The sequence below is a fragment of the Erinaceus europaeus genome, chromosome 7 (genome assembly GCF_950295315.1).
Source record: "Erinaceus europaeus chromosome 7, mEriEur2.1, whole genome shotgun sequence".
NCBI lineage: Eukaryota > Metazoa > Chordata > Mammalia > Eulipotyphla > Erinaceidae > Erinaceus > Erinaceus europaeus.
The window spans coordinates 26,398,535-26,425,507 of NC_080168.1; the positions used below are offsets into that span (position 1 = coordinate 26,398,535).

Sequence of the window (26,973 nt, forward strand, 5' to 3'; positions counted from 1 at the left end):
AGGGTGCAGAGGGAGAGCATGAAAGAGGTGTCAATCCTAGCTGGCCAGGAGAAGCTTCCGGGAGAGGGCACATATGAGGTTTTTCTGGGAAAGTGAGTCATTCTGTGCGGATGAAGTGTCTACACTAGAGCCCAGGAGCTCCAAGGTCCCTGCAGGTTCTGTGTGAATGTCCTCCTGAGAGTTCTGGGACTTTCTGCAGCAGGCCCCTGAGTTCCAACAACACGACTAAGCCACCATCTTGTTCTTGTCTACTAGCCTGGCCAACTCTTCCCTGGGACCATGCTTTAGTTCAGAATCGCCTTCTACAGCTCCTGGTCCCTCTGCAACTGTAGCACAACACGTATCCAGTGGTAAAGTTAGCTCCCTCCTACCTCCTTCACTGCCTCTCAGAAATGCAGTTGAACTGGGTAACTTTCCCAGGTAGCATCCTCAACACCCACCTTCCCAAATCCTGTGGAGAGTTTTCCTCAGAGCCTCTGCCACTTGTCTATGGGTTTGCAGAAACATTAAAGTGTTAGGTATGGAAGTTGGCTTCAATCAAACTTCCCTGCCCACAGGGTCACCTTGGAGAGAATTCACTTAGGAGTGTCCCCTTCATGGTCTGTGATAAAGTCTACATATTTTTCCAAAACAATGATTTTGCTCCTGCATTTTATTATTTACACAGAAAGGCCAGTACTGCACCCCTTTGTGGGTCTGCCCCCCCCCCCAACACACACTCCTAATCAGGAACCTGGGCCTCTCGCCCTCCATCTCCTCCCCCTCCTCTCTTTTTATTTCGATGGCCCACTGATTGGAAAAGGGTGTGTCCCCCCCCTTCCTCCCCAATTCCACAATTGTCACCGCCAATTAGTGCATTGTTGGGCCACACAATGGCGTTACTGTAGCCAGTGGAACGGGAGGCCTTTGTGCTTCTCCAGCCGGCCGTGGGGGCAGTCAAGTTTCATTTAGAGACTTAAAACACAACGCCAGAAAACTGCTATCCGAAAAGCAAAAAGAAAATGGGGGTGGGGTGGGGTGGGGAAATGGGGTGGGGTGGGGGAGAAAGGCATAAAAAAGGGTGGGAGGGAAGAAAAGAAAAAAATTGGGGAGAAAAAAGCAGAGGGTGAAGAGGAAGGAAAAGAAAAGGCGGGCAACAAATGTTAAAAAAGGCGGTGGGGGGGGGTCTTCTATTCAGCAGTGAGCCCCAATTCATGAAAAGGCCCAAGTGGTTGCTACACACTGAAGTCCCCCTCTGAACACAAAAAGCAGCTCCAGCTTAACAGCAATTAGTGGACTGATTGTGCCTGGAACACTGTGTCTTGAGAAGATTTTTCCAACTTTTATCTTTTTTTTTTTTTTCAACCTTCACAAATCAAGGAAAGGGAGGAGGAAGGTAGGGCTTGGGGAAGGAAGGAGTCCACAAGCCAGGTCCACCAATGGTGGGGATGGGGGTGGGATTCACTCTTTTTCTTTGACAGGTAAATTGGATTTTATTCTCTAAAGCTTGTAACTAATGATGGGGGGGGGGCGGAGGGGCATTTTTTTTTTTTTCTGTAGGAACAGGACATATGGGCACTTTTTTTTTGAATCACAGTTCTGTTTCAAGTACCTTTCGAGCAGTCTAGCCCTTTTTGCAGTCTAGAAAATGGCCCAAGAGGCCCAGGCCTTTCCTCCAGAGTCCAGGGGCCTGTGGACGTTCTTTATCTGGACTTTCTTTATTGGCAAGACTTTTACATCCAAGGGAGCTTATAAAAATTCATACCTCGGTTTAGACACAAGACAAACTAGGGGGGGGGGGGGAGCTGCCTTCACTCCTATGCTGGTTTTCACTTCTAGAGACTCAGAAAACTCTGGGCTGCTGACATGACCTCCCCCTGCATCTCCAACCCTTTTCATTCCCAAAACAATCAAAGAGGTTCCCTGCATCTTAGAGAGAGAGAGAGAGATGCAAAAGAGTGCAAAGAAACCAGCCTGCCTGCCCAAGTTCATTCTCCCAGTTTGACTCACAGCACACTCGCCCACCCCTACAGCTTCTAGGAAGTGCTCAGTCACCAGCTCTGACTGAGCTACTGAGCGTGTGTTTTCCACACCGTTTTTTCAGAACAAGGCAGGCCAACAGAACTAATCCCTCACCCGTGCCTACTCCTCTCTACTGAAAGTATTCTTTATTTCCCTGCAATAACAAATGCTTCTCCCTCCCCCTCCCTGGGTCTCACAGGAGGAACAAGCACTCCACCTCAGGTTTAAACAAAACTGCCAGGATTTACCCAGGATGACCTCAAGGCTTCGCCTCCTCTCTTTCTCCTCATTTCAAGGAGGCCCAATGGAGGCAACTTGAGGTTGTTCCCCAGCCAAGGCTGGAGACCCAAGGGGGTGGGGAAGGAGCACCCAAGAATGTGCAGCCTGACTCCTAATCCACCTCCAGGTCAACTGCGACAATGGGCAGGTGGCCTGAGTGCCCGGGAGGCCTGGTGGAGCTCACCTTCAGGCATTGTAATGAGGATTAGAACAGCCAAAGGGCGGAGCCTGCACAGGCCTGGTCCACCGTCCACACTGGCTTCCTTCCCGCCTCCTGTGAGCTGGGGAGGCGCCCCTGGTGGTGCTGGCTTCATTTTCATTCCCTCCGGGCTGTGCTGTGGGCATGACTCTTGTGGGTCCTTCATTCTCCACCCCCACCCAGGATGAGTGTCCTGCCTGGGTCAGGAAATGAAAAAGGGAGGCCTTCTCACAGCTCATGGAATGTCACAAACACCCAAGCCAGGAAATGCAAAGCCCAGGGAGTTTGTTGTTGAAAGCACAGTACAGCTTCCTCAAAACACTTCTCTATGGCTGGAGCAGAGAGGAGTGGGTGAGGTGGTTCTGAAGGACACTTGGCAGGGACCTGGACAACACCCGAGCCCCCTCTACTTTGCCTCCACCCTCTCCAACTTTTGCTCCTGGAGGAGGAGCCAGAGCAGAAAGACTCCAGAACCAGCAAAGAAGGAAGCAAAAGAAATCTCAGAAGAGCTGGGTCAGTGACTCTGAGAGTCCTGGCATTCATGTCCATAACTCACAGCACCCTGGATCTCACATTCACACACATACTCCCGCCCCCCGCACCCTGATTAATCACATCACCACCTGCACATCAGTCTGACCTGTCTTCCAGTCTCTCTCTTTAGGCTATTTCAGTTAACTGTTTTTCTCCCTTCCTTTCTTTTCTTTCTTTCTTTCTTTTTTTTTTTTTTTTTTGGTTATCGCTGGAGCTAGGTGGTAGCACTATAAATCCACTGCTTCTGGGGGCCATTTTTTCCCATTTTATTGGTCAGGACAGAGAAATTAAGAAAGGAGGGGAGGAAAGAGAGAGAGACACACACCTGCAGACCTGTTTCGCCGCTCTCTCTCGTGAAACGGACCCCCTGCAGGTGGGGCACAGGGGCTCAAACCCGGCTCCTGTGCAGGTCCTTGTGCTTCATACTATGTGTGCTTAACTGGGTGCGCCACCACCCCGCCCCTCAGCTAATTGTTTCTAACCAGTCCTCCTGCTGGGCCCTTCAGTGTTGCTTCAATAAGGCCTGTCTGATCTTGCCCTGGTCTTCCTTCAGACCCTCCGGGACTGTTACCCTCAGAACACAACCTAGCCAACAAGCATGACCCAGAGAAATATGGGTGGCATGACCCCCCCTTCTCTTCTCATTTGTCCCCTCACTGGTGTACAGCCTATGTATTTATGTGCATACGACTGTATTTCATGACTGGCAACCATCCTGAAACTCTGAATATGCTTTTTTTTTTTTTTTTTTTTTTTCCTTAACAAGGCACTTCTAGGAATAGAAGGAAAGCTTCTCTCTACCTCTTGGGCTCTTTTCAGGCAACTGAGCAATGGAGTTAACATTGGAAAGAGTAGAGTAAAAAGAGAACAAATTTCACTGCGTATATCTGGAGAATGTACATGAATGGAGATGCTAAAGCCAGCAGGGAAACTGAGGGCAAATTTGCTGAGTGAGGGAGTGTACGTCAAGAAAATGTGGATGATACTTACCTGGCATGGGAGATACCATGATCACAAACGAAAGTGGTTTTCCCAGGACAAGGCTTATCCATTGCATTCCGGATGTGCAGACCCCTGTGAGTTCCCCGACTGCATAATTTGTGATAGTGGGGAACTGCATTCTCACTCTCCCCTGGAGGGAAGAAAAAGAAAGAAAAAGGGGATGACTTCTGACAAAAACCTCTTGTTAGAAATGACATATTTGCCCTGCCATGTACATAGATTCCCCCAATAGTAAGTTTATTTCCTTTTTATTATCTTTATTTATTTATAGGATAAAGATAGCCAGAAATTGAGAGGAAAGGGAGAGAAAAAGAGAGAGAAAGAGAGAGACAGAGAGACACCTGCAGCACTGTTTCACCACTCATGAAGCTTTCCCCCTACAGGTGGGAACTGGAGGTTCGAACCTGGGTCCTTGCCATTGTAATGTGTGCTCAACCAGATGTGCACCACCTGGCCCCAGTATGTTTATTTTTGGTCCAAGTCCTGGTTCTCGGTACTGTCTTCATTTTTCCACGATCATACTTCCTAAGTCTAGGAGTTAAGGAATAGGGGAATTTCCTTGTGAGGTTTCCATCGATCTCTGCTCAGAATAAACTGCATGCCAAAGCCATTTGTCATGGAAAATGTCTGTTCTGAACAACTTGGAAGTTCTCACCTTGAGATCCTATCTCTTCTTTTTTGCAATGGACCCCACAAATGTGGTAGAGTTCTGTGACCCTTCCTCTCTCCTCTCACTGCACATTCCACTAAGCCCAAACTTCTTACTGTTCTCCATACTTTTTTTTTTTCCCTCCAGGGTTATTGCTGGGCTCCGTGCCTGCACCACGAATCCACCGCTCCCAGAGGCCATATTTTCCCCCTTTTTGTTGCCCTTGTTGTTGTAGCCTGGTTGTGGTTATTATTATTGCCATTGTTGATGTTGTTCGTTGTTGGACAGGACAGAGAGAAATGGAGAGAGGAGGGGAAGACAGAGAGGGGGAGAGAAAGACACCTGCAGACCTGCTTCACCGCCTGTGAAGCGACTCCCCTGTAGCTGGGGAGCCGGGGGCTCGAACAGGGATCCTTAGGCCGGTCCCCCACGCTCTGCGCCACATGCGCCCAACCCACTGCGCCACCGCCCAACCCCCTCTCCAAACTTTTTTGCAATTCCTTCAGTTATAAACATTTTCTTTTCCAACTTTTCTATCTGTCAAGCTTCTCATCACTGTCAAAACTACTTCCGGGGGTCGGGTGGTAGCGCAGCGGGTTAAGCACATGTGGTGCAAAGCACAAGGGCCGGCCTAAGGATCCCGGTTGAGCCCCCCGGTTCACCACCTGCAGGTGTCTTTCTCTCCACCTCTCTGTCTTCCCCTCCTCTCTCCATTTCTCTCTGCCCTATGCAACAACGAACAACATCTACAACTTGGTGCCTGTTCAACTCTACCATTCCCAATTGTAATTTTTTTCCATTTCCTTCTTTCTGACAGAGGGCCAGAGACACAGAGAAAGAGAGCCTGAGAGAAGACATGCCTGTAACACTGTTCTACTGCTCATGTAGCTTCCCTACTGCAGGTAGGGACTGAAGGCTGAGACCTGGGTCCTCACACATGGTGACATATGCACTCTCCCAGGTGATCACCACCTGACCCCAGTGGTAACATTTTTAATATTTAAAGAACACTGAACCAAGTGCTCTTTTTAAGAAATAATAAATGTGTTTACTGAAAGTATAATTTAAGTTTTCGTTCCATGCTATGCGTGCAGATATAGTGCAGCTGTATTCTCAAAGCCAGTTCCACAGGGGTCGCTGGGGGACGAGGCGTACAAGTCACTACTGTCTGAGACCAGTAAAGCGATGTTTGTTTTCTGAACATCATTAACAGTAATGCTGTCCAGTGGAACTTTCTGCAGTAACACTAATGTCCTGAGGTTGGGCTATTCAATATGGAAGCCAGTAACTACATGTGCTTCTGAACACTTGGAATGTGACTAGTATACCTGAGAACTTGGATAAATAACTTTATTTCACTTCAGCTAATTTTTAAAAAATATTTATTCCCTTTTGTTGCCCTTGCTGTTTTATTGTTGTAGTTATTAATGTTGTTGTTGGATAGGACAGAGAGAAATGGAGAAAGGAGGGGAAGACAGAGAGGGGGAGAGAAAGATAGACACCTGCAGACCTGCTTCACTACTTGTGAAGCGACTCCCCTGCAGGTGGGGAGCTGGGGGTTCGAACTAGGATACTTATGCAGGTCCTTGCACTTTATGCTATGTGTGCTTAACCCGCTGTGCTACCACCCAACTCCCTATTTATTCTCTTTTTGCTGCCCTTGTTGTTTTATTATTGTAGTTATTATTGTTCTTGTAATTGCTGTCATCGTTGGATTTAACAGAGAGAAATGGAGAGAGGAGGGGAAGACAGAGATGGGGAGAGAAAGACACCTGCGGACCAGCTTCACCACTTGTGAAGTGACTCCTCTGCAGGTGGGGAGCCAGGGGCTCGAATCCAGCTAATTTTTTTATTATTGATTTAATAATGATTGACAAGATTGTGGAATAAGAGGGGTAAAATTCCCATTACCAGAGTTCCATACCCCCTTCCCTCTATTGGAAGCTTCCCTATTCTTTATCCCTCTGGGAGTATGGACCAATGATCTTTATAGGGTGCAGAAGCTAGAAGGTCTGTCTTCTGTAATTCCTTCTCTGTTGGACATGGGCATTGACAAGTTGATTCATACCCCCAGCCTGTTTCTACCTTTCCCTAGTGGGGTAGGGGTCTGGGGAGGTGGGGTTCCAGGACACACTAGTGAGGTTGTCTGCCCAGGGAAGTCAGGTTGGTGTCATGACAGCATCTGCAACTTGGTGGTTGAAAAGTATTAAGATATAAAACAGAACTTTTTTTTTTTAACCAGAGCACTGTTCAGCTCTGGCTTATGATGACGCAGAGGATTGAACCTGGGACTTTGGAGCCTCAGGCATGAGAGTCTGTTTGCATAACCATTATGCTATCTACCCTCCACCCAACAGAAAAATTTTTTTTTTTAGTAATCAGGAACCTAAAGGTAAAAGTATAGCAGATGAAATGTGGGGTCTTCATGTTGGAAGGAGCTAAGAAACCCATTTTAGGTATATTCCAAGGTGCCCATGACTTTATAATATTTTCTATATTTATTTTCCCTTTTGTTGCCTTTTTCCCTTGTTTTTTATTGTTGTTTTAGTTATTATTGTTGTTGTTGTTGATGTCGTCGTTGTTAGATAGGATAGAGAGAAATGGAGAGAGGAGGGGAAGACAGAGAGAGGGAGAGAAAGATAGACACCTGCAGACCTGCTTCACAGCCTGTGAAGAGACTCCCCTGCAGGTGGGGAGACGGAGGCTCGAACCAGGATCCTTAAGCCAGCCTGACTTTAACTTTTGACCAAACCTAACAGCTAACATGCAGGTGAGCTAGGAGTATTATCTGGGAAGGTAGTGTTAGAGTTGGGAATTGGACTAGGAAGCTGAATAAGGGCAGAGAGTAGCTCCCAAATATAGGGAAACTATATAAATGCCATTAACTGTAAACCCCATCAATCTGACCTAGGGTTCAAGCTCATTTTCTATTGTGTTGAGAGAAGTCAAATGCCACATTTTTGATGTTCTGTTTTGTTTGTTGCTTTGTTTTGTCTTTGTTTATGTTGCTGTACAGTTCTGAGGATCACACTAGGGTCTCAGATATGAAAAGCATGAACAATACCTCTGACCCACTTCCCTGGCCCCCCAATTCATTTGCATGCAAACAGCCACATTTGGTTAGAAACCCCCACATGAGAGCTTCCCATGATATTCCTGATCCTTTTCACAAGACAGGGAGCAATCTATTCTTGTTGCTTTGGAAAGACCCGTGTACAAATCCCAAGTCTTTGAGCATTTCTTGAGAAGAAAGATTCTCAAGGGGGAAAGTCCTTTCTCTCTTCTCTATGTCTATCAGCAACCTCTCTTCACACACACATTCTGCCAACAAGCACAGTTTGGAGCACTGCCTGATGAAGACACACCTGGTCTTATCTAGAAATGAGGCAAGAAAGTTTCCCACCTGGAAGGGAAATGTCTGTTGGAGTCAAGTGTCTCTATTCTAGTTCTCTGAAACAATAAAACTCTGCATTCCTTTCTTCCATGTCAAAGAATCCTTAGCATTATTAATTATGGCTCTGCTCAGGTCAAGACTGTCATTCTTGGTACAGTATCACTTGGAGGGTACATCTGAATCCTAAGTTGTCAAAAACTTTAAGTGAAGCAAAGAAAGCAGGAAAGGATACTATTTTTGAGGCCCATGGTTTCTTTCAGCAAAGTCTTCTGCAACTGAGACAAGTAACAATGGATCACAGGGGATTGTCTCAAATATGAGTCAATCAGGTTCCTGGAAATATAAGAAAACTAGATGGCTGAGAATCAAGGCCATCACAAAGAACACATTTCACTTCTTTGTATTTAAAATGATTCACATAGTTGCAGAAAAGAGAAGGTGCCTGGGGAGTCGGGCTATAGCACAGCGGGTTAAGCGCAGGTGGCGCAAAGCACAAGGACTGGCAAAAGGATCCTGGTTCGAACCCCGGCTCCCCACCTGCAGGGGAGTCGCTTCACAGGTGGTGAAGCAGGTCTGCAGGTGTCTTTCTCTCCTCCTCTCTGTCTTCCCCTCCTCTCTCCATTTCTCTCTGTCCTATCCAATAACGACAACGACAATAATAACTACAACAATAAAACAACAAGGGCAACAGAAGGGAATAAGTAAATAAAATAAATATTAAAAAAAAAAGAGAGAAGGTGCCTGCAGGATTCAGATTCCAATCCAAATGCAGTAGCTTGTAAGTCACTGTCATCAAAGTCATGAACTGATTTGTAGTTATCTTGGTACAATGTTGGTACTTCCCCATGTGGTTGCCACTCTTTGGCCAACTCCCCTCTCCAAGTCCCCTTGAGACAGTCACTACTTTTACAGGCCCTGGAGCAGGCAATTCTAGAAAATTAGTTTCCCACAAACCTGGGAAGTAAAGATGAGAACAAGGAAAATGATTCCTGAACTTGTGGGAATCTTCCCTTTAAAGTTCTGCTAATTACACCTAAAAATAAATAAATAAATAAGGTACGAGGCATTTTTCCCAGAATGATAAAATTTAATTTGAGCCTCTCTTCCTTGTCTTTCTCCTCATCTACGATAACATTTTCTCAAATTAATTATTGTAGGTGCAGTCTGTGGCTACAGAGGCTCTGAAAGGGTTACCCACTTAAAAAAAAAAAAAGAGTTGGGAGTCGGGCTGTAGTGCAGCGGGTTAAGCGCAAGTGGCGCAAAGCACAAGGACTGGCATAAGGATCCCGGTTTGAACCCCGGCTCCCCACCTGCAGGGGAGTCACTTCACAGGCGGTGAAGCAGGTCTGCAGGTGTCTATCTTTCTCTCCTCCTCTCTGTCTTCCCCTCCTCTCTCCATTTCTCTCTGTCCTATCCAACAACGACAACAACAATAATAACTACAACAATAAAACAACAAGGGCAACAGAAGGGAATAAATATTTTTTTTAAAAAAAGAGTCAATATTTGAATCTAATGCCATACTAGGTGAAGAAGTGTGTACAGAAAACAAAACCCCTATCTGTGACCCCCATAGGAGTTGATTTCCATTGTCTGCTGTGGCAAGTAACTAAGTGTGGGGGAACGATACAAGAATAAATTTGAGTGGTCTGGGAGGTGACACAGTGGATAAAGCACTAGACTTTCAAGCATGAGTTCCCAAGTTCTGTCCCCAGCAGCACATGTACCAGAGTGATGTCTGGTTTAAAAAAGAAAAAAGAATGAATTTGAGAACTGAGAGACAGCATAATGGTTATGCAAAAGACATCCATTTCTGAGGCTCTGAGGCCCCAGGTTCAATCTCCAGCACCACCATAAGCTGGAGCTGAGCAGTGCTCTGATCTCTTTTTATTTTTCTCTCTGTAAATCTCTCATTTAAACAAATAAGATTACTTTGTAAAAAGCAAGAATGAATATAAATTCATATCAAATTGTGAACTGCAAACTCCCTGCATGGTAAGTTAGAAAGAGAGAGGGGGGCATAGTGACGCACCTGGATAAACACACATATGCCTACGGACTCAAGGACCGGCGCAAGGAACCTGGTTTGAGCCCCTGCTCCCAACCTGCAGCCGGTCTCTTCAGGAATGGTGAAACAGATCTGCAGGTGTTTATCTTTCTACCATCCCCTCCTCTTTCAATTTCTTTCTTTTTTATTTAAATTTTTATTATATTTATTTATTGGATGAAGACAGCTAGAAATCAAGAGGGAAGGAGGGATAGAGAGGAAGAGAGACAGAGAGACACCTGCAGCACTACTTCACCACTGGTGAAGCTTTTCCCCTGCAGGTAGGGGCTGGAGACTCAAACCTGGGTCCTTGTGCATTGTAACATGTGTGTTCAAACAGGTGTGCCACCACCCAGTCCTCTCAATTTCTCTTTGTCCTATCCAATTAAAAAGACAAAAAAAAAAGAGGAAAAAATGGCCACTAGGAGGGATGGATTCATAGTGCTAAGCCCCAGTGATAACCCTGGAGTCAAAAAAAAAAAAAGTTAGAAAAGGAAGAGAGCCCTGTTAATTATAGTCAGGAGACCATAGTGAAAAAGATTCCAGTGCCATTCTTGGGCCCTGGGCAGTGGCTCACCTGGTTAATCACACAAATCACCAAGCACAAGGACCAGGGTTCAATCCCTGCCTCCGCAGCTGCAGGGGGTCCACTTCATGAGTGGTGAAGCAGGTCTGTAGGTATCGCTCTTTCTCTCTATCTCCCCATCCTCTCTCAATTTCTCTCTGTAATATCTAATAAAAACTGGGGGAGGGGAGTTGAAGGGGGAACTGCCCGCTGGGAGCAATGGATTCATAGTGCCAAGCCCCAGCAATAATAACCCTGGCAGCTATAAATAAATAAACACATAAGTAATTTTTTTAAAAAGAGAGAGATGCCATTTCCAAAGAGTGGTAAGTTGGAGCCATCCTGTAGCCGCAAGACCCTACATCAACTTAGGGAAGCAGTTCCAGAGGAAGAGCAATTTGGCCAGTGAAGCTCTGAACACCTGAAATTCAGGGACACACAGTCATCCCACCCACATCTCTGCACTCAACCACAGACAACAAGCAAAACCATGAGGTCTTTTCCTAATGCCCTTCCACACACATGTGCACAGTCAGCCACAACTGGCCATGGCTCCTTAGTGAAACTGGTCCAGCATTTGGCTCTATGAAATGGAATGAAATACTAATCTGGAAGATTTTCAGTATCTGATACCAAAGCATCAGGGACAAATAATATCCAGTTCTACTCTTTTTTTTTAAATAGCTTATGTTCTATTTTTTTTTATTATCTTTATTTATTTATTGGTTAGAGACTGCCATAAATCGATAGAGAAGAGGGTGATGGAGAGGGAGAGAGACAGAGAGATACCTGCAACACTGCTTCAAAACTCGAAAAGCTTTCTCCCTGCAAATGGGAACCAGGGGCTTGAACCCGGGTCCTTGTACACTGTAATATGTAATACCTGGCCCCTCCAGTTCCACTCTTTACCACAAGCTCTAGTATGTGACTTAGACTGCCGGGGGCCAGGCGGTGGTGCAGCGGGTTAAGCGCACATGGCACGAAGCTCAAGGACTGGCTTAAGGTTCCCAGTTTGAGCTCCCGGCTCCCCACCTGCAGGGGAGTCACTTCATGGGAGGTAAAGCAGGTCTGTAGGTGTCTATCTTTCTCTCCCCCTCTCTGTCTTCCCCTCATCTCTCCATTTCTCTCTGTCCTATCCAGCAACAACAGTAATAACAACAACAATGATAAACAACAAGAGGAAAGGGAAAAATGGTCTCCAGGAACAGTGGATTCCTGGTGCAGGCACCACACCCCAGCAATAATCCTGGAGGCAAAACAAAAAAGAGTTTGCCATCCTAAACCTTCCATATCTGTCAAGTATGGATGATAATAGCTCCCTTTTAGGATTATTATGACGATTAAGTAAAAGATATACAGGGCCTGGGTGGTGGCACACTTGGTTGAGTGTACATGTTGTCATACGCAAGGACCTGAGTTCAAGCTCCTGGTCTCCATCCACAGGAGGAAAGTTTCACAAGTGGTGAAACAGTGCTGCAGGTGTCTCTCTTTCTCTCTCTATTTCCCCTCCCATCCCAGTTTCTCTCTCTAACCAGTAAAATAACAAATGAATAAGATAATTTTTTAAAGAATTTATTTATTTATTTATTCATGAGAGAGATAGGAGGAGAGAAAGAACCAGACATCACTCTGTTACATGTGCTGCCAGGGATCAAACTCAGGACCTCATGGTTGAGAATCTAATGCCTTATCTACTGTGCCAACTCCCGGACCACAATCAATAAGATAATTTTTAAAGTTCACTGCTTTATAAAAAATAATAATAGCCGGCATACCTAGTTGAGCGCTCATGTCACAGTGCACAAGGACCCAGGTTTGAATCCCCGGTCCCTACCTGCAGGGGGGAAAATTTTGCAAGTGGTAACGTAGTGCTGCAGGTGTCTCTCTGCCTCTCTCCCTCTCAATTACACTTTACCCTCTTGATTTCTGGTTGTCTCGATCCAATAAATAAATAAAGATAACAAAAATTTAAGTAATAATAATAATAGATGTACAGTGTTCAGTAAGTAGTATACAGTAAGTCTACTACTGACACTACCTTTCCTGGAGTAATAGTAGAAAAATAGAGCTCCCATCCAAAAATGGGCAGAGGATATGAACAAAACATTCACTCCAGAGGAGATCCAAAAGGCTAACAAACATATGAAAAACTGCTCTAGGTCACTGATTGTCAGAGAAATGCAAATTAAGACAACACTAAGATACCACCTCACTCCTGTAAGAATGGCATACATCAAAAAGGACAGCAGCAACAAATGCTGGAGAGGTCGTGGGGACAGAGGAACCCTTTTACATTGCTGGTGGGAATGTAAATTGGTCCAGTCTCTGTGGAGGGCAGTCTGGAAAACTCTCAGAAGGCTAGACATGGACCTTCCATATGATCCAGTAATTCCTCTCCTGGGCTTATACCCCAAGAACTCCATAACACCCAACCAAAAAGACGTGTGTACTCCTATGTTCATAGGAGCACAATTCATAATAGCTAAAACCTGGAAGCAACCCAGGTGCCCAACAACAGATGAGTGGCTGAGAAAGCTGTGGTATATATACACAATGGAATACTATGCAGCTATCAAGAACAATGAACCCACCTTCTCTGACCCATCTTGGACAGAGCTAGAAGGAATTATGTTAAGTCAGCTAAGTCAGAAAGATAAAGATGAGTATGGGATGATCCCACTCATCAACAGAAGTTGAGGAAGAAGATCTGAAAGGGAAACTAAAAGCAGGACCTGACCAAATTGTAAGTAGGGCACCAAAGTAAAAACCCTGTGGTGAGGGGTAGACATGCAGCTTCCTGGGCCAGTGGGGGGTGGGAGTGGGTGGGAGGGATGGGTCACAGTCTTTTGGTGGTGGGAATGGTGTTTACGTACACTCCTAGTAAAATGTAGTCATATAAATCACTAGATAATTAATACGAGAGGGGAAAAATTAATTGTATGTCTCGAAGTTTTTCAAAACACAAACTGAATCTTTTCAATATATAGACTGTGTAATTGATATGCAGACTCAAAAGCCTAGACCAAGTAGATCAGAAGCAACCAATAGCAAACACAGCTATATACAAGATACTGGGTACTGTACAGCAAACCCTAACAAAAGGACTTTTCAAAGTTAACCCAATTACCAAATAACTTGATGATAACATTAACTATCGATTGTCTTTTTGAACCCTAAGACAGCAGGAACCTCACATCTCCACTATAGAGCCTCTACTTCCCCCAGTCCTGGAACCATTGGATAGGGCCCACTTTCCCGTATGCCTTTCCCAATCCATATCAAATAATATTGCATCTGCCGATCACAACCTAACCAACACAACAATTGCCACCTCAACATGCTTCACTTCAGACTGTGTCCAGAGACTTCATGTGTGGAATGACAACCCTTCAGCTTCATTACTCGGGTGAGACCTTTCCTTTCATAGTATACTCTAATTCCATTTCAGGTGGTTCACTTTCTAACAAAGTCCCAAAACCTAGATATACACCAGTTTCTGTGAGAGAGAATATATGTTCACACGTATCCATAAACTACTGCAAAATATATACCTGAAAGCAGAAGTACACTAGAGTTTGCAGTGAGTACCCCCCTAACACTTCCTCTCCACTATTCCAAGCTTGGGATCCATGATTGCTCAACAATTTGTTTGGCTTCGTATGTTAACTCTCTTTTCAGTCACCAGGTTCTAGATGTCATCAGGATGCTGGCCAGACTTCCCTGGACTGAAGACCCTACCAATGTGTCCTGGAGCTCCGCTTCCCCAGAGACCTATCCTACTAGGCAAAGAGAGAGGCAGACTGGGAGTATGGACCGACCAGTCAACGCCCATGTTCAGCGGGGAAGCAATTACAGAAGCCAAACCTTCTACCTTCTGCAACCCACAATGACCCTGGGTCCATGCTCTCAGAGGGATAGAGAATGGGAAAGCTATCAGGGGAGGGGGTGGGATATGGAGACTGGGTGGTGGGAATTGTGTGGAATTGTACCCCTCCTACCCTATGGTTTTGTTAATTAATCCTTTCTTAAATAAAATTTTTTAAAAAATTAAAAAAAGAAAAAAAATTGAGCTAAGAACCACTGTCTCATTGCCACACTTTTCAAATCTATACTTTCTTAGATCACAAACTATTTCCATCTTTTTTTTTTTTTTTCCTCCTCCAGGGTTATTGCTGGGCTCGGTGCCTGCACCATGAATCCACCGCTCCTGGAGGCCATTTTTTTCCCCCTTTTGTTGCCCTTGTTGTAGCTTCGTTGTGGTTATTATTATTGCCCTTGTTGACGCAATTCGTTGTTGGATAGGACAGAGAGAAATGGAGAGAGGAGGGGAAGACAGAGAGAAGGGGAGAGAAAGATAGACACCTGCAGACCTGCTTCACCGCCCGTGAAGCGACTCCCCTGCAGGTGGGGAGCCGGGGGCTCGAACCGGGATCCTTACGCCGGTCCCTGCGCTTTGCGCCACATGCGCTTAACCCACTGCGCCACCGCCCGACCCCCCTATTTCCTTCTTGATGAAGTTGTTGGTAGTGTTTTTCCTTCTAGTGCATTTTCAGCAGAAATTTGAATTAGTTATAATTTCCACAGCAATTTGGCTTTTTTTTTTTTTCTGGGACTGGTAGAGCAGGTTAAACTTTAAGAAGACCGTGTCATTAAGAATTTAATTTGGTTTCTGGATTTGATCCATCACAGTGAAGCTTTTAAAAAGGAAGCTCCAATGAAACTTGATGCTGTTGAATGGTAACTCAGGCAGTCAGTTAACATTTACAGAGCTCCGGCTACACCAAGACCCCTGTGCCACATACAGGTGACTGCCTGTTTGTGCGCTCGTCTCTATCTTTATAGTAATAACAGTAGTTCTCATCAATAGTAATCAAAGGTAATGATAAGTGCTTGGCTCTGGAAAGGTGTGGAAACTAATTTTTAAGTGTGTATAATTTGTATATAATCATCCAAATCATATTTTAAACGTCATAAATCCCATTAAATCATGCTCAATAAAAGGACATTTTCAGGAAAAAAGAATTGAAATGATCAGTAGGCACACGGAAATGCAGTGGAAGGGGCCAGGGCGTGCTGCTCCTGGTTAAACACTTACACTCTGCCAGGACCCAGGTTGAAGTCCGTGGTCCCCACCTGCAAGAGGAAAGCTTCATGAATGGTGATGCAGGGCTGCAGGTGTTTATCTCTCTCCCTCTCTATTCTGTTCCCCCCTCTCAGTTTCTCTCCGTCTCTGTATGCGATCATTTAAATGACTATGTTAATATAGAATTGCCATATGACACAACAGTCCCACTGTGGCTGTCTACTCAAAGGAGTTGAAACAGGTATCTGCACACCTCTTCTCATGGCAGCATTATTCATAGTAGCCAGAAGGTGAGTATCTTTCAACAGATAAATGGGTAAAATGTGTTCTATGTGTATATAATGCAATTATTCATCCTTTAAAAAGGAAGGAAATTATGACACCTACTACCACATGCCTGCACTTGGAAGATAATATGCTTACTGCAATACGCCAGACACCAGAGTATACATATCCTATAATTCCAATTCTCTGAGGTATCTGGAGTTGTCCAGTTTATAGAGACAGCAACAAGAACAACCATTGTCAGGAGCTAGGGTGGAGGAGGGAAGAATGGGGGTGTTAGTGTTTCATGGATACGAATTCCCATAAGAGGAAATACGAAGACATTAGTGACAGTTACACAGCAATGCAAATTTCTCTGAAAACAATGAAAAGGGTTGTTTCTTTTTTAGTATCTTACCACAATAAAAAAAATTCTTTTTTTAAATTTATTTTTTATTTAAGAAAGGATAAATTAACAAAACCATAGGGTAGGAGGAGTACAACTCCACACAATTCCCACCACCCAATCTCCATATCCCATCCCCTCCCCTGATAGCTTTCCCATTCTCTATCCCTCTGGGAGCATGGACCCAGGGTCATTGTGGGTTGCAGAAGGTAGAAGGTCTGGCTTCTGTAATTGCTTCCCCGCTGAACATGGGCGTTGACTGGTCGGTCCATACTCCCATTCTGCCTCTCTCTTTCCCTAGTAGGGTGGGGCTCTGGGGAAGCTGAGCTCCAGGACACATTGGTGGGGTCTTCAGTCCAGGGAAGCCAGGCTGGCATCCTGATGGCATCTGGAACCTGGTGGCTGAAAAGAGAGTTAACATACAAAGCCAAACAAATTGTTGAGCAAAAAAAAAAAAAAATTCTAAACTTAGATTCCAAATAGCTATTATTCTCTTTTTACCTGTAATTATCTTTAAGAAATATTCTTCCTTCTGTTCCCATCAGTGGATTTCCTCAGTGTATCTTCACTGTTATAAAAATCAGAGGTGTGTGTGTGTATGTGTGTGTGTGTGTGTGTGTGTGTGTGTGTATAAGAACAAGGGAGACACAGAAAGAAGTCTAGCATGAATCATTATGAGGAAAGCATATGTAATATTCATCCATTTGTATTACAAAAACAAAACAGCATTGTGTGTATGAAAGCATATACTCTGGTTTCTCTTCAGATCATACAAATCTTTCGCCTTTTAAAAGCAAAGAGAAGTATCTCTAGGGGGGCCGGGCTACTAGTTCAGTGGGTTAAGTGAACATGGCACAAAGCGCAAAAACCGGCATAAGGATCCAGGTTGGAGCCCCGCCCGCTCCACACCTGCAGGGGGGTCACTTCACAGGTGTCTATCTTTCTCTCCCCCTCGCTGTCTTCCCCTCCTCTCTCACTTTCTCTCTGTCCTATCCAACAATGACAACAATAATAACAACAACAACAACAATTAACAACAAGGGCAACAAAAGGGAAATAATAGCCTCCAGGAGCAGTGTATTCATAGTGCAGGCACCAAGCTGCAGCAATAACCCTGGAGGTAAAAAAAAAAAATAGAAAAGAAAAAGAAATAATATTTCTGAAATCTTACCATTTTGTGAAACATTATTCAGTCACTAATAGAAACAGAAGAAAGAGAGAGAGAGAGAATTGTCTCTTTAAAAAAAAAAACACCTCAGGGGGTCAGGCGGTAGCTCAGTGGGTTAAGCACACATGGCGCCAAGCACATGGACGGGAGTAAGGATCCTGGTTTGAGCCCCCGGTTCCCCACCTGCAGGGGAGTCACTTCACAGGTAGTGAAGCAGGTCTGCAAGTGTCTCTCTTTCCCTCCCCCTCTCTGTCTTCCCCTCCTCTCTCCATTTCTCTCCATCCTATCCAACAATGAACAACATCAACAATAACAATAATAACCACAACAAGGCTACAACAAAAAGGGCAACAAAAGGGGGAAAAATGGCCTCCAGGAGCAGTGGATTCATGGTGCAGGCACTGAGCCCCAGCAATAACCCTGGAGGGAAAAAAAAACAAACACCTCAAACTGGTAACAGAAGTTGCCTCTGAGGTGAAGAAACGTCTGGCTTATCATTATTGTTGAATAATTAAAAATAAATCTGTGACTCCTCAGTACCAGAAAGGCTGGTGTCTCCTACCTAGTAGATTGGCAAAGTAGGCTAGGACGGCTGGGACTGGTTTTGATAGCATCCTACTAAGGGGAAAACAGCTAAGATATGCCCAGAACATAAGGAGACCATTCAGATTGCAAATAATATGAACCATTGTCTGTAAAAAATAAAAGCATATCTGTGAGATTATGAATGTCTGGTTTTGGTGTAGGAAATATGACCACCGCAGTTCTACTTGGGAGCAGCTCAGCCATGAGGCAGAAAGATACAGGGAGTCAGGATGCCACAGCCCTCCAGTTTATTGCTGTTTAATTTCTCCAAGCATCAGCTTCCTCACCTGTAAAATGGGAACAAGAATACAAAGAGGGGTGGGTGAGGGATGATTATTAAGAATCTTCTCATCTTCTTCTGGCAGGAAGAGGATCATAAGAACAGAGTTCTCAACAATGTCACTTAAGATAAGCAAAGTCGGGGCCAGGTGGCATTGCATCTGGTTAAGAGCATGTACTGCCATGCACAAGGGCCCAGGTTGGAGCATGGCGCGCTTCATGAGAGGGGAAGAAGGTCTGCAGGTGTCTTTCTATCCCCCTATCTCCTCCTGCCTCTAAATTTCTCTTTGTCCTGTTAAAAAAGAGAGCAAAAGAGAGATAAGCAAAGCCCTCCAACTCCTCCTCCTGGCCTTCAGCATGTACAATGTCACTTTAAGTTGGGAGAAATAATAAGCAGGGAAGAGGTAGAAAAGTGTGCTGCAGGAGAGGGGGAATAGAGAGTTAGGAGAAACAAACTCCAGCTGCAGCAAATACAACTAGGATGTGGACTCAGGTCCAGGTGAAGAGCCCTTGCTCTTTTTCTTTTTTTTTCTTTTTTAATTTTTTATTTATAAAATGAAAACACTGACAAGACCATAGGATAAGAAGGGTACAATTCCACACAATTCCCATCACCAGAACTCCTTATCCCTCCCCCTTCTTTGATAGCTTCCCTATTATTTTTTTGCTTAATATTTATTTTCCCTTTTGTTGCCCTTGTTTTTTATTGGGACCCTTATTCCAGTCCTTGTGCTTCGTGCCATGTGCACTTAACCCACTGCACTACCACCTGACTCCAAGTTTCCCTATTCTTTATCCCTCTGAGAGTATGAACCCAGGGTCATTATGAGGTGCAGAAGGTGGAAGGTCTGGCTTCTATAATTGCTTCCCCACTGAATATGGGCGTTGACAGGTCGATACATACTCCCAGCCTTTCTCTCTCTTTCCCTAGTGGGGCAGGGCTCTGGGGAAGCAGGGTTCCAGGACACAGTGGTGGGGTCGTCTGCCCAGGGAAGTCAGGTTGGCATTATGGTAGCATCTGGAACCTAATGGCTAAAAAAAAAAAAAAATTAAGATATAAAGCAGAACAAATTGTTGACTTATCATGAACCTAAAGGCTGGAATATTGCAGATGAAAATTTGGGGTCTCCGTTTTGGAAAAAGCTGGTAGGTCTATTTTAGGCATATTCCAAGGAGCCCATGGCTTTACTATTTTTTTTCTGAGCCTGACCTCTGATATGCAGGTGGACCCAAGTAATATCTGGGGAGATGATGTCATGGCTGGAAGAAGGGCTAGAAATCTGGATCAGGGAAGAGAGTAGCTCCCAAATATGGGAAAAGTGTATAAATATTCTTGACTGTAAACGCCATCGATTTGATCTGAGGCCCATGAAGTGCCCCTTTTCAACACTCTGCAAAAATTTTTAAATTTATTTTTGTTTTATTTTGCTTCATTGTTCTGGACCAATTTTTCAGACACACACACACACACATGCACACACACACACACACACACACACACACACACCCCACAGCACCAAAGCTTTTCCAAATGCTATAGTACTTCCAATATTTGCAGTCCTGGGGCTGGAACTTGGGTCAGGCACCTGGCAAAGCAGGTCCCCTTCCCAGTGAACTATCTCACTGATCCTTTTGTTACCTTTTAAATAATGAATAAATAAATAAAAGCTAAAACTCACCTAATGCCACTCTTAAGGGACCTAATGTTTCCCACTGCTCTGCAAACACCAACTAATGAATTCATCTCTGCCCAGTGCTGCCCCTGGGAGAGAGGTAAACAGTCCAGAGCTCTCAGCCCCAATCTGCTAAGTAAACCGCACTAACAATGGGCTAGAGGTGAAGCAGCTTGTGTGGCGAGAGGCTGCAGAGAGTTAATTAATTGCTTCACGTCTGCAGCTTATAAGGCAGGTTGATGGGGTGGGTATTTTACAGTCCCATGACTTTAAAAGGTGGAAACTGGAAATGAAATTAGCCATTTCTCCAAGAGATTTGAAGACCAGCTAATGCAGTCATTCACCTACATTGGTCAGCAAAGACGTAAATACAATAAAGACACACCCACCAGGACCAGGCACCTAAGCCATGTTTGTCCAGCTGTGGCCCCTCCCCCATCATATCTGAGCTGACCCCCCACCCCCACACCAGTGCAATGTGCTTGACAAATTTTTCAGAGCACTTTATTTGGTAAATGCTGATTTGCAAGACTTGTCACATATCTATCTCCCCAGGATAGGTGTCAGCATGTCACACCCTTCGACAGTTTGTCATCCTTCACCTCAGGACACTGGGTTCCCCTTCCTGCCTCCCCTCTTTACAGTCCTTGGGTCTGCTCCAATAAACTACAGCTCATTCAAGTTTCACCTTGTACTTTCCCTTTTCTGTTTAACTTAGTAATTGTTTAAGCTATTTATAGTGCTGGTGAAATAGTTCACTTGGACAGTGGGTTGCTTTGCCATGTGTGAGACCCAAGTTCAAGCCCAGATCCCACTATAGTGAAGGAATCTTCGGTGCTGTAGTCTCTCTCTCTCTCTCTCATTCTCTCTCTCTACTTATTTTATTTTGACAGGACAGAGAGAAATTGAGAGGGAAAGGGAGGAGAGGGAGGGAGAGAGGCAGACAGACACCTGCAGTACTACTTCACCACTCATGAAGCTTCCCCCCTGTAGGTGGGGTCTTTCACTCTATTTTGAAAAAAGAAATCATTATAGATTTCCCACATGTGTGCCGCCTTTCCCCACCTCCAATAACTCACCCAGCCTCCATAATTAACCAGTTGATCAAAAACCTGTAGTCGGTGGTGCTCAAACTATTATAGAATGATTGTGAACATCAGAATGAGGTATCTGTTAAAAAAAAAAAAAAGATCACTGGTGAGGCAGAGCTGAAGGTGTCTCTCTGTCTCTCTCCCTTGCTATCTCCCTTTCCCCTCTCGATTTTCTGGCTGTCTCTATGCAATGAATAAATAAAAATAATTTTTAAAATTCCTAAAAAAAAAAAACCCAAAAGGGAGTCGGGCGGTGGCGCAGTGGGTTAAGTGCACGTGGCGCAAAGCGCAGGGACCGGCGTAAGGATCCCGGTTCGAGCCCCCGGCTCCCCACCTGCAGGGGAGTCGCTTCACGGGCGGTGAAGCAGGTCTGCAGGTGTCTATCTTTCTCTCCCCTCTCTCTCTGTCTTCCCCTCCTCTCTCCATTTCTCTCTGTCCTATCCAACAACAAAGCAACATCAACAATGGCAATAATAACTGCAACGAGGCTGCAACAACTAGGGCAACAAAAAGGGGGAAAAATGGCCTCCAGGAGCGGTGGATTCATGGTGCAGGCACCGAGTCCAGCAATAACCCTGGAGGAAAAATAAATAAATAAATAAATAAATAAATAAATAAAATAAAAAATTTTTTAAAAAACTAGATCACTGGGACAAGGTGACGGCGCATCAGGTTGAGTGCACATATTACAATGCACAAGGACCTGGGTTTGAGCCCCCTAGTCCCCAAATGCAGAGGAAAGCTTTGCAAGTGTTAAAGCAATGCTGTCTTTATCCAATAAATAAATCAAGATAATTAAAAATTAAAAAAAAAAAACCAGATTTCTGGGACTTCTCAATTTTGGGTTGTGTAGAGGTAAGGTTGGAGAATTTGGACTGTGGGTTCCTAGCTGAAACTGATATGATGATGAAAGAGAGTGCTGGTTTCTATGTCCACTCACTGCTTGTCCTGGTATTCCTAGGGAAGGCCTTCTCAGGCTTGACATCACTGCTTCTGAAGCTGTCAGTACTCTAAATGATCATACTGGAGCCCCACCTAAAACCAGTAATAATTTATCAATGTCAAGTATCTAGTAAGTGCTCAAACTTGTAATTTTTCTCATACATATCATCTTTGAACATTTCGTTTTAAGAAGAATCCAATTAGGGGCTAGGTTGGTGGTGCACCTGGTTGAGCACATATTACAATGTGCAAGGACCCAGGTTCAAGCCCCTAGTCCCCGCCTACAGGGGGAAATCTTCACAAGTGGTGAAACAGTGTAGTAGGTGTCTCTCTGTCTCTCTCCCTCTTTATCTCCCCCTCCCTTTCAATTTCTAGTTGTCTCTATCCAACAATAAATAAAAAGGTTTAAAAAACTAAAAAGAATCCGGTAGATATACATATTATGACTGTCCCATGTATCTGGTATGTATGCATGCAAGAAAGCAAGAGAACAGAGCACCACTCCACCATGTGTGACGCTCTGTTTGTTTTCCCTCCTTCTTGTTGTTAGGTGGTGCCAGGGGTCAAATGCAGAGTCTCCCACATGCCAGAAATTTCCACCTTTCCAGTTGCTGTCTTCATGTCTTTCCATCTTCCATGTCTTTTCATGTCTTTTATCCTCCTTCAACTCTTTTAATTTTGTCGTAGTCAGCTTGTTGAAGAATCTTTTTTACTTTTTAGGAGGTAGAATACTGTGGCAAGAAGTTCTTCCAAGTCATGTGCATACTTAGTTCCAAGCTCTGCAGCCTTGTCAACTTAAGTTACTAAGTGTATGGGTGTGTGTGTGTGTGTGGGGGGGGGTTCCTGGTAAATGTTTAACAGCTAGCTCTGGCGGGGGGGGGGGGGGGGGGAGTACAAGCCTGAATCATGGGCTTGCCAGTTTCCTGAGCTGTTATCCAGATACAATAGATATGAATATACTCAGAAACACAGGTACTGGAGACATTGTAAAATAATCAGGGAGCAGTGAACTTGGAACATTCATACACTTTGTTTTGGGCATATTTGCTGACTTCTTAATAGTGGCTAGATTTAACCCCTGGCTTGCCAAGTTTACACACAAGCTGGAGAGCCCAGGGTTTGCTCCCGCACACAGCTGTCTCAAGCCTGGTCTTTCTCACCTGTGAAGTGGACACTTATAGCAACAACCTTGAGCCATGAGGGTGGAGGAGGACCGTGCACTTGAGACTACAATATAACTAAGTGAATGTATTTGGTCAAGTGGACATCAAATAGCAAGTTACTTACTCTGCTTGGCCAGGAAAGCAGCACTGTGGGACCTAGAATTGGTTTACTACACACAGGGATGCCCTTTCCAAAAGTCCAGGGAAAGAAGTTGCCAAGAGGGGGTGAGCTTGGCTGTCCAGGCCCAGGAATTGGCCCTCAGGCCTGGCTTGATCAGCACACAAATTCCAACTGCCCAGAAGAAATGCAATTTAGTTGAACTGACTCAGGCAGACTCCACCCATCCACTTTACACAGAGGCCACTTAAATTGTTTGCTAAAAAATCAAGACCCTTCCTTGGAGATAGATCTGGTTACTGGGCAAAGTGATTATTGTTTTAATGGTCTGCAAACAGGTTTTCTCCACTGTTAACCCCTCCAGTTTCTGGGGAAGATTTGGACAAGCTGAGTTTGCAGAAGGGAATTCAAGCACCAGGAAAGAGCCCAGGGATTGAGAGATGCTCCAAAGAGTCTGGATTTAAAGGGTCCAGTGCTAGAGAAAGCAGTTTGAATCTGAACACCAAGTGAAATGCTCAGTTTCTATGTTTGCTCCTCAATGACATTCTCTAGAAAGGTTCAGGTTTCTAAGAGGCCCTAACTTTAAGCCAGGGGCTGGGACGTTCCTAAGCACAACAAACACACTGCCCACAAAATAAGTAAAAAGAAGAAGCAGGATGGAATAATCGTAAATTCTTCATAGCTGTTGGATGAAATTCTCAAGCCACCATTTCCCATCAGTCTAAGTGTGGGCGAGTTACTTAACCCCCCTGAATCTCAATTTCTTTCTCTAGTGTGACAAAAAGGGCCTCTCCTTTGGAGGGCTGTAAGGTGAATCATAGATAATGCATGCTGAGCACTTTGAATGCCTGGTACTTAACAAGTATACAATAAATAGTGGTTTCTATTACTGTTTTAATGTTATGTTAGTGAATAGGTACTGTCACAGTTAATAAAATGCAAATCCATTCAAAGACATTACATTTCATCATACTTTTCCCTCCCTTCCCATGTATTTTCATATGCAACACATATTAAAAGGTCATAGGGGGTGACTTTGGTTATTTAGAAGTGGTCCCCATTCTTGGGAGACTGCTAGTCTAGCTTTTGAGAAATCATCACTTTCCTTACCCACCTTAGGAGGACTCAAATTCATGAAAGGGGACTATTTTGCACAGTTAGAATGAGGAAAAGACAATAGAGATTAAACAGCTTGGGGGCTGAGTGGTGGCACACGACTCAACAGTGCACAAGAACATGGGTTCAAGCCCTTGGTCCCCACCTGCAGGGGGAAAGTTCACAAGTGGTGAAGCAGGGCTACAGGTGTCTCTCTGTCTCAGAGAGATAATTCAGGCCTGAGGCACCAAAGGCCCCAGGTTTAATCCCCAGCACCACCATAAGCCAGAGCTGAGCTGTGCTCTGGCAAAATAACAATAATAATAATAGTAATACAAAGAGAGAGATTAAACGACTTCACCCTAAATGTTGAAAAAAGAGGCAGGATTTTTTTTTTTCCCATGAAAAGTCATTTAGAGCAATATGATGTCACAAAGGCACTCTTTATAGTGACATCTACAAAAGCTGCTGAACATGGTGAAAGCAATATTTAATATGAAAGCAGGAATCCTTTATTGTGGTGCCATGTGTTTGTAACACAGCATAATTCTCAGGTATACAGTTTCGTACTTCAAGAGCTATTTTTTGTTGTTGTTGTTCTTGCTTTTAGATAGAGCAAGAGAGTGAAAGAGACCACAGTACTGAAGCTTCATTCGATGAGATGGTGGACTTGACTCTGACCTAGGCGGTGCACATAGTAAAGCCATGCACTATATAAGAGAGCTATTTTGCTCGCCCTCTGCTTCAACATCTAAATAAACTACAGTATGATCACCACCCAGGGCTGGTTTTCACCCATCAGAATGCAGTTGACCACCTTTATCTTTCAGCAAGCAGGAAATGACTAACACTCTGATATGGCCATTTCACTCTTGCTACTTATTTCTTTTTCTTTTTTTTAAATATTTATTTATTATGTATTCCCTTTTGTTGCCCTTGTTGCTTTATTTTTGTAGTTATTATTGATGTCATTGTTGTTGGATAGGACAGAGAGAAATGGAGAGAGGAGGGGAAGACAGAGAGGGGGAGAGAAAGGCAGACACCTACACACCTGCTTCACTGCTTGTGAAGCGATTCCCATGCAGGTGGGGAGCCACGGGCTCGAACCGGGATCCTTACCGGGTCCCTTCGCTTTGCGCCAGGTGCGCTTAACCCACTGCGCTACCACCCTACTCCCGCTGCTTATTTCTTTAGCTCTGTGTCTTATGGAATAGGTTAATGCGAAGTGGGCCCATGTATGAAGGAGTACATTCATGTTCTCTAGAAAGAGTCTCTGGAAAACGATCATGTGAGATAATAGCCAACTCTGGGATGAAATTCGAATGTACTAAAAACAATGTTTGCTCACCTCACTACTTCCATATGCAGTTTTCCAACTGTAATGAACTACCTTTTTCCTTATTTTTAATTTTTAGATATAACTTATGGTATTGAAGTGCATGTTTCTTTTTTTCATCTTTAAAAGATTTATGTATTTATTTATGAGAGAGAGACCCCTAGCATCACTCTGGCACATGTGATCCTGGGGAACAAATTCAAGACCTCCTGCTTGAGTGACCATTGTTTTAGCCCCTGTGCCGCCTCCCAGGCTGCTGAAATGTGTCTCTTAAGTATGTAGTTCAAACAGTTCTAATAAATACACGTAGCATGTGAGTCATTCTCCAATTAAGATATGCTACTTTCTCAGAGGGCTGGGTGGTGGCGCACCTGGTTGAACTTACATATTACAATGTGCAAGGACCCAGGTTCAAGCCCCTGGTCCCCACCTGCAGGGGGAAAGCTTTGTAAGTGGTGAAGCAAGGCTGCAGGTGTCTCTCTGCCTCTCTCCCTCTCAATCCCCCCCTTACCGCTCGATTTCTGGCTGTGTCTATCCAATAAATAAAGATAGCAAAAATAAATAAATGAATAAATAAAAACCTTAATAAATAAACAATTAAAACAAAAAGATATATGACTTCCTCTCCACCCTAAAAAGCTCCTTCATGCCCTTTTCCAGTTAATCCTCTCCTCCTATACACCTCTGTCCCTCCCGGCCCCTGCAGGCAAATACTGGTTTGCAGTTTGCCTATTCTAGACCTTGCAAGTAGAGTCACACACGGTACACTCTTGTATCTTGCTTCTTTCTTTCACCCAGCCTATCAGTTTCATCCACATTGTCACATGTATCAGAGTTTGTTTTTGTTTTTTTTTTAGTTGATGACTAATATTCCATGACAGTTTGTGGAGTCATCTGTTGATAGAAAGATAGACTATGCATATGTACTTTTGGATTACTATGAATAAAGATGAAAAAAGAATCATGCCCAAGCCTTTGGGAAGGCATTTGTTTCCTTTCTATTGAGTAGAATTGCTGGATCAGAGTCACCTGTTTTATGCAGTCCTATTCAGGCCCAGATCCACTGCCAGGAGGAAGTGGGCAGGGGGCGTCTGAGGAAA

General features: G+C 44.3%; 1 pseudogene; it reads left to right on the forward strand.

Moving 5' to 3' along the window:
* The first annotated feature begins 3,995 nt into the window (after window positions 1–3,995).
* Window positions 3,996–4,148, forward strand: LOC132539552 (U1 spliceosomal RNA; annotated as a pseudogene).
* Window positions 4,149–26,973: the final 22,825 nt, after the last annotated feature.